General features: G+C 41.6%; 1 protein-coding gene across 1 annotated transcript in view; it reads left to right on the top strand.

Moving 5' to 3' along the window:
• LOC139696560 (uncharacterized) overlaps nt 1-13,226 on the top strand; it is a 183,742-nt gene that overhangs the window by 145,275 nt on the left and 25,241 nt on the right. The window lies entirely within an intron of this gene.

The following is a 13,226-nucleotide window of genomic DNA, read 5'->3' as shown; positions in this document are numbered from 1 at the left end:
TCTATACTTTGCCATAACGACTGCCGTGGAATGGTACGCTTTGATTGCAGTGCGGATTAATACGCCTGTAAAAAAATGTTAAAATTGTAGCAGAATTCGCCTCCTTTGCTTATTTTCTTCGGAAAAGGTGAACTTACTCTAAAAATAAGTTTATATACAGCATATGCAATTAATTACTCGCTCAAATGAAATTTTAAAAACTAAATATGTTTCATGCTGTCAAAAATCGTGAAAATAGAATTACTTTCACACGGAGTAGTTTCCTATTTAACTTTATTATAATGCAACTAGCTCGTCTGTATCTTTTAACTTAAAATGGGAATCTAGCCACATTCCCTTTGTTAGGCGTTGGCATGAGAAATGGAACGCCACCTTAAAGATTTTGACGAAAGAAACAAAAGGTTGATTTCATAACGTTTGTGGGTATCTAAGTGCTATCATTTTGGTGCCATCTGTTGCCGGAGGCCCTTAGCCATATATGGCAATCGGGCGTGTGTGTTTCCCTCGTCTTGGGAAAATATGTTTTGGACACAGCGAGATTATAAATCTGAGTTTACTTAAAGGAACGTTTTACCATTAAGCGCTTTCGCTTAAACTCTATTAAGGAAAATGAGTCAGGAGGAAGGTGCTGAGGATTCCATTCTGTTATTTTGAAGACGCACTTTTTCGAATATTTTCAAAAGCTACGTCATCGCATTCACGGGCGCTATAACAGCTGCTGCTATTTATCAGTTCATGATGTGGACATTTTTTCAATTTCCCAGCAAGCGAAACGAAGTTTCTGTGCATTTTTAGTTTATCGCTACCATTTTATCCAAATAATGATATCATTTTGACGTGAATTTCATCAACATTTTTCATGTTATATTAACCTAGCCCTTTCTAAGATCGAATATTATTCGATCATCAAATTGAGGGTTTTAATGGCTGCCTTAGTATTGTGTAAGTGATATTTACGTCAGGTTACATTGTCATCATCCAAACATGTCAGAACCATGGTCACCGAAATAAATTTTCTAATTTTTGCTTATTCCGCAACAAGGCTAAGATCTTTATTGCTGCGAGTTCACAAAATTAAGGTCCAGGCTCTGGTAAGAAATCAATTCTGAGAATTCAGGTTAGGTGAATAGCATATTTTGCCATGTAGGCTAGCACGCCTCCCATTTGGGAGAAACCATATTCTGCAGCATTTAGGAAATAATGGCGAAATCAGTTATTCTGAAGTCCCTAAAGTTGGATTGGAATTATTGAGGTCCATAATCTCCCTAACTGCTAGTTACGGACCTGGCGGACGGAGGGGGGGGACACATGTATACGAGCCTGCATCATTTCGTTGGGTCAGATCACTTACGAAAGATTAGAGAACATGATGGATTGATGTAAGTTACAGATTTTCTTTTTTTTTCTTAATCCCTTACGCACCTAAAGATCGGCCTTCTCGAATATTCATCAGTATCTCCCAGGAAAGGAAATCAGCGGTTAAGCGGAATATTTACGTCTTCTTTTTCGTTTAACTGTTACTTATCGATATTACTCAGATGCCTCCAAAATTGAATTCATATTTACTCACCAATTAAGACACCTAGAAATGCTTGCTATGACAACCGATGGTCATTATTGAAACAAGGTTAACGGATGAAATCCTGAGTACAGTGCTACTCGTGCCTGGCCCACGATTACTCCCGAAGTAGCCCTAACATGCTCTCAATAGGGAGAGGATATTGTTTAATGACTCCTTAAGAACAAGCTAGCCTCCGCGAAGTGTCCAATTTCCGTTTATCTCCTTGACGAAATTTACATTATTCACATTTTACTTCTAGCGAAATCAGTGGTTACGTATTAAACAGAAGTTTGTTTCTTTCTCGCCTCAAAATTCAACTTGTGTACACAGTCATTTTTCGTCAATGAATGGGAATGCATTTGGTAACATTCATATACGAGAAAGATCAATTCATTTTTTTTAGAACACAAGATTATTTGTTAAACATTGGCAAGCATTTTTTTTGTGTAAGTTACGAGAGTGCCCGAATCACCTTCTACCTCTGGCATCATTGGTGTTGACGACAATCACAAAATATGCTTTCCTATTGAGTGTCACTATTCTACCCTCCTGAATATGCACGGTTATATGTTGGGGCTGTATAATGTGTACTCCTTAAGGTGAATTAATTGTGATTATTTTGATGAGGGTGAAAGAGAAACACTTTCAACATACAATAGGTATCCAAAGGAACCCGATGTTTCCAAAGCAGTTGTGTAACACTTGAACTATCCCTCATCGATTGAGATCAGAGAAGTTATCATTCCGTGTGGAATGCTTTGTTTGCCTCAAAGTGCATTATTCAAAATGAACGGTCCACGTGATCGGGTGTAAAATGTTGGGATTGCGGCTCCACCTTGATGGATCACGAAGGAATTACTTCCACTCCATAGAGTTTGCATTCTCGTTTCAGACCAGCCGACTCTCGCCTTACGTTATCATGAGATCTCGGGGATAAATTTCCTTCGCAGGGTCGATTATCCCCCTCTGGGAATGACGAGGCATGGTTTTCGGTGGTCTCCAACGCGGGTGGGTCTCGGTGAAAGGAATATATAAGTGGCAGTTCGGAAAACGGAAATCCATTTGGAACAATTGAACGCGGACGGAATGCCCGACCCTCCACCGTCCAAACCGTTCGTTTCGAAAGTTCTCGTTCGGTGCCTCAAAAACCAAGACACTTGGGTCACCTGCAGATTTAGGGGGAGCAGGCAGTAATTGACCCGCGGTGAAGTACTTTTTGAGGGAGTTATGAAAACGATCGGATCCGCCGAGAAGATTCCTGGACGCCGCCGCCCAAAGGGGGCCGTGATCGTACGGGAAATCTGCCCACCCCCGCTGCGGACCACCCTCGCGGGATAGAGGGCGGCTCAATTTCGAAATTTTTACCAGCACCGATTTGATGACTCACTCCTGTCGGAAAAGGTGTCAAGTCGGCTCCACGACGACGTCCGACGGAACTCCCCGGATCCTCGGTGTGTTCCGCAGGGCACACCTCTCCTCCACTCTTCCCCATCCGTTATCACTCGGGATCGACTCCAGAAGAAGCCACTGGTATATAGGTGGTCGTCCTATATATATATATATATATATATATATATATATATATATATATATATATATATGTATATATATATCTATATATATTCTCGGATATAGCTTCCTCTATATGTACATACACATTTTTTCCTCCTCTATTCTGCCACCGTCCCATCCTCCGAGAAATTTCGTCCTCATTGTTTTAGCCGACCGTTGATCCGCATCAGTAAGTACGGGAGTGATTTGTCCGCTCAGTTGTTTTTTATTTCGCCTGCCCGAGTTTCGTAATTCGGGGCGGGAAAGGAGGGAAATGGGCGAAAGAATATTCCTCTCTGATTATCACCCGCCCCGGAGTGCGGGCGGGGGAAAAAAAGCGGCAGTTCTCACGGCGCGGTGGTTTTCATCCAAGTGGGAGTGGGCGCCTTCTCTCGATCCGCTAATGCGGTACCGTGCTCTCATTTAAAACAGAACCACCAACCCGTCACTGAGAGTCATGAAAGGTATTTCAGGACGCTAGGTGAATTCATACTCCTTGACGACTAAACTTATTCAATACCCCTACCTTGTTATGATTTTACGTCCCGAATTTTACGTGATTGCGAAACTATTATAATGCATTTATTGAGCATATCTATATTATTATCCATAGTTTTTTATTGACGCTGATACAGCGCATTACTCTACTCCAAACCCATAACTAGCATGACGATACAAAATATTATTTATCCCCCGTGCTATATACTACAATAGCGCGTTCTTTAGCTCTACATACTCCCTACCTCCTTTTCTTCCATCCAAAGTGGAAAGTTATGTAGAACTACGCTCCATATTAAAGTTTATGACCGCACGTAGTACCAAAATAAATCCTTATTTTAAGCAGTGGTTGTAAATTGAGCTAAGTTCTCCTGTTGAAATCTTGCCAAGAGGGTCTCAAGGATTCAAGTTCATGTGGCAGAAATGCTATTATAGTAACCTTTTTTAATGAATACATGCATACTCTTGACTTTGTTGCCTTTAAGGGTTAACGCCGTCAAGAAAAACCTAGTTTCAAATACGAAAGGAAACTTTCTCTCTTTTATTGATTTATTTCTCGTCGGAAACTGATTCTTTTGGAATAGATTATTCATGTCCCATCACACGCACACAAGCCGACGTAGAATTTAAACATCGAATGATTTTAAATATTAATATTAATGAACCTAAATATTCATATCAGTCCGATTTTAAAATAATATGAACATCATACAAAAATAATAAAAAAGCTTAAATCTTAATTCTTAAGTCTTAATTCTTTTTCTCAGAATTTAAGAGTACTGCCTATTTCATCGACGAGATGATAGCTATTTTTAGTGACTTGAATGATTCACAAGCGAAAGGTGACAGCGTATTCAGTACTCTGAAAGTTTTATGAACACCTTTAACCCCGTTCATGCCTCGAAAAGAGGATGTCGGGTGCATTTTATAGTGTTGTTCCAGCTTCATGTACTGCTGGCAACTTGACACCGATCGCTTGTATCGGTCATTGCCGGCACAAGACTCCAGCACAGGGCCTTCGTAATTATTCCTAAGATATTTTAATCTCAAATTTGGCAGGTATAAAAGTAATTACATTTTCGCGACACCTTTCCATTGCACGAGACAAGGAATATTAAATATGCTTTACTGTAGTAATTGCACAACTACCTAGTCATATAGCCGTATGCTTCTCCTGTGTCTCTCTGTGGAAGGATTGCGCACGGACTAAATCAGGGCCACAGATATTCGAAAAGGTTTATACCTTTTTAGGTTAGTACAGTATTTCCCACATATATATATATATATATATATATATATATATATATATATATTAGGTCGTTGAGGATGAGTTAGGTAGCAAAGTTTTTCCGATCCTGACTGAAGAGTCCCTGGCTCAAGTTTGAGCCATGACTTTAGTCGCTCCCTGTTATTAAACCATTAAAATTTTAATGGCCATTCGGGTACCAGTTCTTCTTGGGCAACCTGAGGCGGTATAAAAATTAGAACTGGGCAGCCTGTATGTGAAGTCCAAATACCGTACTGCAGAGTGCGAGGTCAGCTCTGCCGAATGAATATTCGGGTGTATTCTGAGGTTTTCGGTAGGATCGCGGGACCCCGCGAGGAGATGGAATTTAAGCTGAACCGTTGGAAATCGACAAATCAATTGTATTACAATTGATTTAAATGGAAATTCACTCTACTTTGCCGGAGGTTTTCTCAAATGTTGACGTTATTTGAGTGAATATGTTCTCACGTATTCAGGGTTGGTGATTCCTTGCCTATTAGGATGGGGTAATCGACAACATGCCATGTTAAGCGTTGGGTGTACTTTGCTTGCTTCTAATATGAGAAAAATACACTTCCTGAAAGTCACAGTGTTTAATTGATGGTCTTAGGAAATGATGTCTCATAAAAGACGCGGAATAGCATAGTCGGTAGGAAGTTAATCAAAGTCTAAGATCAACACGCTCTTTACTACGCCATTTCTGCCTTCTTCCTTAGATTGACGACCGGTGATCACTCGGGTCATAAATGTCAACAGTTCAGGATTAAGATATTAAAAATTATTGCGCAGCTCCATGTTGACAGTACACGTCTTTCGAGATGGAGAAGAAATTCACAATTACTTACTCCTGGAATACTCAGAATTTCAAAACCTCTTGCGAGATTTCACACGACGAGGTATATTACGTGGTGTAACGTCATCAGTTCAAAAGTGATCTCAAATACAATAAACAGTTAAATTTTCATAAAAAAACGTAATCGAACTGTCATTTACTTTCTTAACTAAATTAAACCATACTAATAATATTATTGTTTCACATGAGTCGACTTCATTGGAGCTTTTGGGATTAACAAAGGTCCTTTTAAAAATTAAAGTACACCAGCAGGGCAGTAAAGGGTTATATAAGTACAGTAGTCAAGCGTTCACAAGCTGTTATAAAACCTTCATCTCGATATATTCTATTGTGTCAGGCTTCACTTCGTGGAAGTATTTAATATCCATACTAAAAAGAAAGACTCGTACTTTTCCACAGATTTCATTATATGGTACAACACGTTTCACCGACTTGCGGCATCATCAGGCACAAATTTGCTAAACAGACAGTGCCAGAATATATACCCACAGGACAGAGTGGGGGCGGGGAGGGGACGCCTGTCTGTTTAGCAAATTTGTACCTGATGATGCCGCAAGTCGGTGAAACGTGTTGTACCATATAATCAAATCTGTGGAAAAGTACAAGTCTTTCTTTTTAGTATGGACCTTAATCTGGAATTGCCATGGGTCGCTGTTAGGTACTTAACCGCGTTAAGAACTTCATAATTGATTTGTAAGAGAGTCAAATGAGGGTTTATTCCTCCATAAAAATTATTTGCGAAATTCCAAAATGATTTCCTCATCGTCCGTTTTTGTTGACGTTTTTTAAATTGTAAATACTGTACATAGAACTTTTCCTTCGAAAGGTAGGGAATCGTTTACTTATATTCATCGCACTTTTCCCCGTATGATTTCTCACTTGGATTAAAGTCCGCCATACTCGGGTGTATTCGAAGTTTGTGTGGTGAACTGACGTATTTACTCCAGAACGCCCAGTTCAGTTGAGATTAAAAGATGACGGAAACATGGAAGTAATGTGCGCTAATGTCAAAATGGCGAACCCATTAATTTCAGCGGCGTTGTGATTCGAATTTCGGAATATTCATGGGAGCGTAAGGTCATCAATCCGTGTGAAATTGAAGACGATTTCATCAAAATCAGTCCTTTCTTTCCCATCGGGACGTGAAAATCAACTGCGTGGGCTTCTTGTGACGGATAATGAAGAGAGAGAGAGGTGTAATGGGGACCCACCTCTCCCTCCCCCCGGGGTCCTCAACGCCTCCCTGCACTGCCCGGATTGTGGCGCAACGCCATCTTGGTGTGTAAGACAATCAAAACGGATAATCGTTGAAGCCTGAGTGAATTTCACTTTGACGAACACCTCCGCGCTCTCTCTGTCTCTCCCTCCACACCCTCGGGCATCACAGGAAGGGGTGCGACCGTCGACCGTTCGTTTCCCCGTCCCTTGGTTGGGCGAACGTTAGTTAGGCGTATACACATAAATCGAGCACTTCCATTGTATCGAGAGGAAAGAATGGAGGACGGTATTTATTGCCCTTAGGGCCATTCCCCTGAAAGCGAATTACAGAATACCAATATCATTATGTAATCACTGATTGAAATCGGTTACGACACTATGAAAAACTCCAAGAGCGATCACAATTCCAAGCAGCAGTAATCAAAGAGTGCTATGTTTGCACTAGAATGTGTAAGAATATGGACAATATTTAGGAATAATCCTGTAGGTATTTATCCAAGTTAGTCAAATCTGAAGTAATTATTTCCGTTGCATTAAATGAAAGAATCATCACCAAAGTTAAACGATGGTCATCAAACTGACATTTTCAATTCAATTGTAAGCGTTTAATTGAAATCCACCACAGTTGTCAACCCGAAGGTAGGTTTGATAGATGAGGGTAGGCCGTTCCTTTTCCTGTGCCCCCTATGGTTTCCCAGGAAGGTCTGGCAACCGAACAAACACACAGCTTGGGCGAAGCTGGGGGATTACCACTACCCATCGGGACTACCACTTCTCATTGAATTATTCCGCATTGCACCTCCAATTGAATTTATATACTTAAATATATTTTGGTTGAAACTCGGTGAAAATTTTTAGGATGGATTAAAAAATCGAAAGGAGTGCGAACACCGGTAGTAAGAATGAAGGTAGCATGCGCGGTATAAATGTATAAACAAATAAATACATGAATGAATAAATAAACAAGCAAATAAATAAATAAAATGTTGATTTAAACCAGGCACCAGCAGTATACTTAAGTGCGCTTCCTCCTCCTTATTGTATTGAAGTGAAACTTGGGTATGCCGTAATAAACATGAATGCTAACTGAATGCCAATGTGGAATGGAATACTTAGAGGAGTGCATAAAAATAGGAGAGAAAGGGGCAAGGAATGAGTGAATCAAGAAATTATATGAAGCTGTATGAAAGAAAGGCTCTTCGTCTGTTTGGTCATGTCGAGAGAATGGATGTGAGTCGAATAACCGAGCAGGTACGATGGGGTCGAGGAGTTGAGAATTATTATAAGTTGCAAGAACAAAGGAGTGCGCATAAAGCGATTTATAAATTTGAAAGAGGCGAAAGAAGAATGAAAGGATCGGGAAGTCCGGGAGAAAGTCTTATAGTAAGTGTCATAGTCAGTTCTTTGAACTATAACATCAAATATTTTTCGCTTTTTTTGAGGGTGGCTAGGACGACGCCGGTAATAGATGTGTCTACGAGAACGAAATGCTTATGACCAGAGAGAATGACGTGAAGACTTGTGTGTTTATTAGAAATATATATATATATATATATATATACATATTTATATATATATATATACATATATATATATATACATACATATATATATATATAGTGGTGTGTGTATATACAGGTACACAACTTGTATATGTATATGTGGGTCGCGGTAGTCCAGGGATAGAGCGTTTGACTACTGGCCGGAGGGTACGGGATCGATTCCCGGGCAAGCCTCTCTAGGTGCCTGCAGCTCCACCCTATGTGATTTTTCGGGTACCAGGTCTTCCTGGGAAACCATGACCGGCACAGGGAAAGGAACCTGGCCCCCCTACCCTGATGTGTGAATTTCACACTCCGTATAGGGCTTAGGACTGGGCGAACTCTACCATCACCTACCAAACCAACCTTCGGGTTTATTACTGTGCTTATGGTATATATATATATATATATATATATATATATATATATATATATATATATATATATATATATATATATATATATATATATATATATATATATATAAACACACACAAACATAAATATAAATTTAAAGAGGTAATTTCGGATATGGCCTTAGGACAAGCTGTTTCAATAGAGCGAAGTAATAGAAGTACAGAGCGAGGCCCGCCCTGTGCCACAAATCGTCGGTTTACCGTATGCCTAACGGTGAATCTTGGTCACTGTTGCTGCAATAAAAACGTCACGGCGATATCAGCAACGACTCCAATTGCACCACTGCCGAAATCGCATCTGCAGTGGCACCCGGTTGGTGTGCAGTCAAATGTCGTGGAACGCCCGTTGTCATTTGTCTCGAAATAATCCTCCCGTTTATGATTCTCTGGAGAGGGGGCGTGCGGGAGGAGGGAAATGAGTGGCGCGAGCAGAAGGAGAGCGCCGTAAAGGGGAAAGCGGTTCCCTCTCCCACTACGGTTCATCCGTTTTCGAGTTGCAACACCGTTGTGGAAGGAAGGAGGCACCCACCTCGGATTGCATGCACGAAGAGGCTCCCCTCGCTGTCTCTCACACACACACACCTTAGGCGCATAGACAGAGAAAGAGACTCCTTTTTTTCCCATTATGTTCCGGTGGCCGTGTAGGCATATAATATGCACGCCACGCTTTGAGTTGGGTGGGGAATTATGTATAAGGAATAGGGCGGCGCGTCTTCGTCAGCGCATCGCTTTCTCTTTCTCTCTCTCCCTCTCTCTGTCCTCCCCCTATTCCTTCTCTCTCTCTCTCTTCCCCTTGAACTGCCATCCCTACGTTCGTCTCTCGTCTTCTCTCCGAGTTTCCCTCTTATCTCCTCTTCCCTTGATCGTCCTAACCCACCCCTGTGGCGCAACTCCGGGGCGTTCCTCACACTTTCATGATATGTTCCTCCAATATGAAGCCCTTCAATTATTTCGGGGAGAGGGGTGAGGTGGGGGGTCCCACGAAGCCCGCCTCCACTCACCCACCCGACAGAGTGGAGGATGCTCTCAAGCCGGACCTCATGTTTTTTTCGAAACCGGGAGATTTCCGTGGACGTAGGAGCGTTTGAAATTACAAGAGGCGTACGTGATGTCGTCTTTAGCCCTCGAGCGGAGTTTGAGAAGATGGAAAACCCTCGAATATGCGGGCGGGTCCCAACTGGGAACGTGTGGCCCGTGGATTTAAATAAATATACAAAAAAGCCCTTTTTAATTCACAGAAAGTTTCACTCGACGATCGGAAAACACGTGCGAGCTTCTTGACACTAGGAGATTGCATGCAATATTTGATCTGTTGTAAAAATATCAACGTGAGTTCAACATTAACCTGCTTTAATGGAATAATTATTCATCGATATTCACATATTTTAAAGTCCAAAGCCTTCTCTAATTATAAGGCTTACTCTAGCTTTGTTCAAAGAGGACGGTCGCCGAACTTTTCATTGTCGGTCATGTTGACCTTACTGGTGAGCATAATCATGGTAAATTATTTGAATTCTCCTTTGAATACTGTTTACTGTTATTGACGAAAGACACTTGGGTGTTACTAGTATACAATTCAGTGGTGAAATGATAGGACTTGACACAAGTGAACAAAGCTAAACTTCAATCGATAAGATATAGCTTTTTATATTACCTCTTTTTTTGGGTCTTATTGGACTTGGAAAAGCTCATCTCCACCAACTCATTGCTCACATGAAGCGAACTTATACAACTTTCTGATCATTTTGATACATTAGGGGCGGTTATTACTCACCTTGTCAAAATATTGCATATGTATTTGGTCGGGAATACGGAAATAGTTTAGCAATTATTGGAAGCGACTTTTCGGGGTTGATTATGTGGCTTAGAATATATGTACCTCATTTCACCCCGGCTCGTTTCTGGCATGGAAATCCTAGGACAATCAAGTCTACATTTAAATGCATTCAAAGGCGTGAGGCATTAATGCTCCTGAACCAGCTGTTGACTCACTCTCATTAATGATTACTGTGATGATGGATGCTTTAGTCGATATCCATTCAGCATGTAATGTCGAAAGGTGACAACGGAGGAGAAATAATCGAGGTGATAGTTTTCCCAGATTTTTCCTGGAAAGGGGAAAGACCGAAACACAACTCTTCGAACCCCAGTTTGCCGATTTAGATTTTATTAAATGGCACGTTCTCGAATCACTGTTCTCACTGAATTCCACCTCAGAGCGGAATATCTCCAGCTATTGCAAAAATTATTAAAACTCGTTTTTCATGAGAAAACTTTACATTTCCATTAATTTCTGTAATTTCATTTTCTAATTATCACACCGGTGTCTGGCCATGTAAGCATTTTTTTCATATGAGACATGAAGATAACAAGGTATTTTTCCAGTAAATATACCGCCCGAGTGTGAGGACATCGTATTAATCTCAAAACCCATACATTCTTCATTAGTATACGACATGTTGGTCCGAGTCAATTCCTTTTTTTGAAAGTGCGAGTTCCACGATATCTCTCTCTCTCTCTAATTATGGAGGGTGGTATTCTAAAATCATTTCTCGTACATATTAAAAAAAAAACATTCAGGCTCGGAATTCAAGCTTTTTGATTTACGCATAAGTATAAAACGGAAGTAAGTCATGAATAAATATTAGGTCTTACGAAAACTGAATATCAATTTCTCTAATAGCTTAGAGGTTTCTCTAATAGCTTACCTGTACATCAAAGCGTATTTTATAATTGTATCTCACCGGATGCGGAACTAATGTAAGCAATGACGAAGCGATCGCCGTTAATTCGAGCAACACACTTAAATTAAATGTCCTAAGAGGCATTTGAATTTTGAAAACGGATCTTCCTTGAGGAGCACCGCACGTAAGCAACGGATACGGAATGCGATGCTGATTTCATTGATCAACGCTCTAATAATATCTGTTGGGTAAGCGTCAAAGCATCACCCAGCTTGTTTCTGCAGCACGTATCTAGTCATTTCAAACTCTTCCCTCGTTAAGCCGTCCGAGTGGATCACGTGGCGGTGAGACGAAAGCCAACGAATGATAATCCCATGGATTTGAACAAGGGTCTGGGTGGGTGCCCGTTATTGTTAAGAGCGGTTGCCTGGTTACCGAGCTGAACGAAGCGGGAGGAAGATTAGGCAGCAGGGGTGAAACAATAGGTGATGCAAGGGAGCGAGCGAGGATCGATTCTGTCATGTGACCAAAATTAGAGGAGTACCGTCGTCGGCAGACAATCGCCATTTGAACTCAAATAGGAAAGGTAACGGATTCACGCAGTGACAGTGACACTTAATATACAATTCTTGCGGGTGAACTCACGAGCCGTGATTGCATGGGCGTTAATGACGCTTGCATTCACCTCGTCGTGTCTTAGTTGTATCCAAGTTGGAGGTAAGCCAGGGGAGAGGGGAGCTGGAGAAGAAAAAGTGTTGGGAGTCTTAACGTTTTTGCTGTCAGGGAACGACAAATTACCTGCGGCTGGCGTCGTTGCAAGAATCCCATTGTATTGAAATGAAGGATAATGTTTTTATACGAATACTTTTTATTCCGGGAGACATCCCAAATTGGACGCGACGCGTAGAGGGGGGGGGGTTATGAATGATCGCCAGAGGGAGGGCAGTGCCGAGCTCAAACGCGCCGTCGGGAGACCCGCGTGGAACCGTGTCCCTCGCGAGTGTTTGTTCACCACCCAGCAGGTGCCGCCCCAGCGCTGTCTGCGGGCTTTATTCTCCGGAGTCCCCAAGAATACGGCGGTGATGCATTCATTTCCGGCGGCGTCCAGAGAGCTGACCCCTCCCTGGTTCAACAGCGCCGCTCTCGCACCATCCCGGTTGGATAGAGAAGCCGGCCTCCCATTTCATTCGAGGCGTTTCGTTTCCTTGCCCCCATACACGTGTCTCCCCCCCCCCCCGTGGAGAGAGACGCACTTTCTCATCGCCTTCGAGTCTTTTGCCGTGTTCGAAACGACCGCTTCCGGTCGAGGATTTATTTTCGCCTATGTAAAGCGCCTTTCTACCATGACGTCTCAATCGAATGAATGCTCTCCCGCGGGCATTACAAGATTATTTTTTTCCTGATATTGGAGTAGGCAAATGAAATCTGTGTAGAAAATGTTACATGAATCCCATATGCATTTTTTTTAATTTCAAGTCAATTTTATGTGAAGATCTCCCGCTTAGCCAAGATCTCTCAGCTCAGTTGATGTTGACAGTTTGATGAAGCAATGCAAAAAAATGTACGATGAAGATGTATTCTAAACCTTATTTCTCTGGGGTCCACGGTTATAAGGATGATAAATCTTCCCCGTACGT

Source organism: Hetaerina americana, unplaced genomic scaffold (assembly GCF_022747635.1).
Source record: "Hetaerina americana unplaced genomic scaffold, ioHetAmer1.1.p SCAF_7, whole genome shotgun sequence".
In the NCBI taxonomy this organism is placed as follows: Eukaryota; Metazoa; Arthropoda; class Insecta; order Odonata; family Calopterygidae; genus Hetaerina; species Hetaerina americana.
Note: the sequence above shows the minus strand (reverse complement) of the source record. Positions and strands in the feature narration are given on the sequence as shown.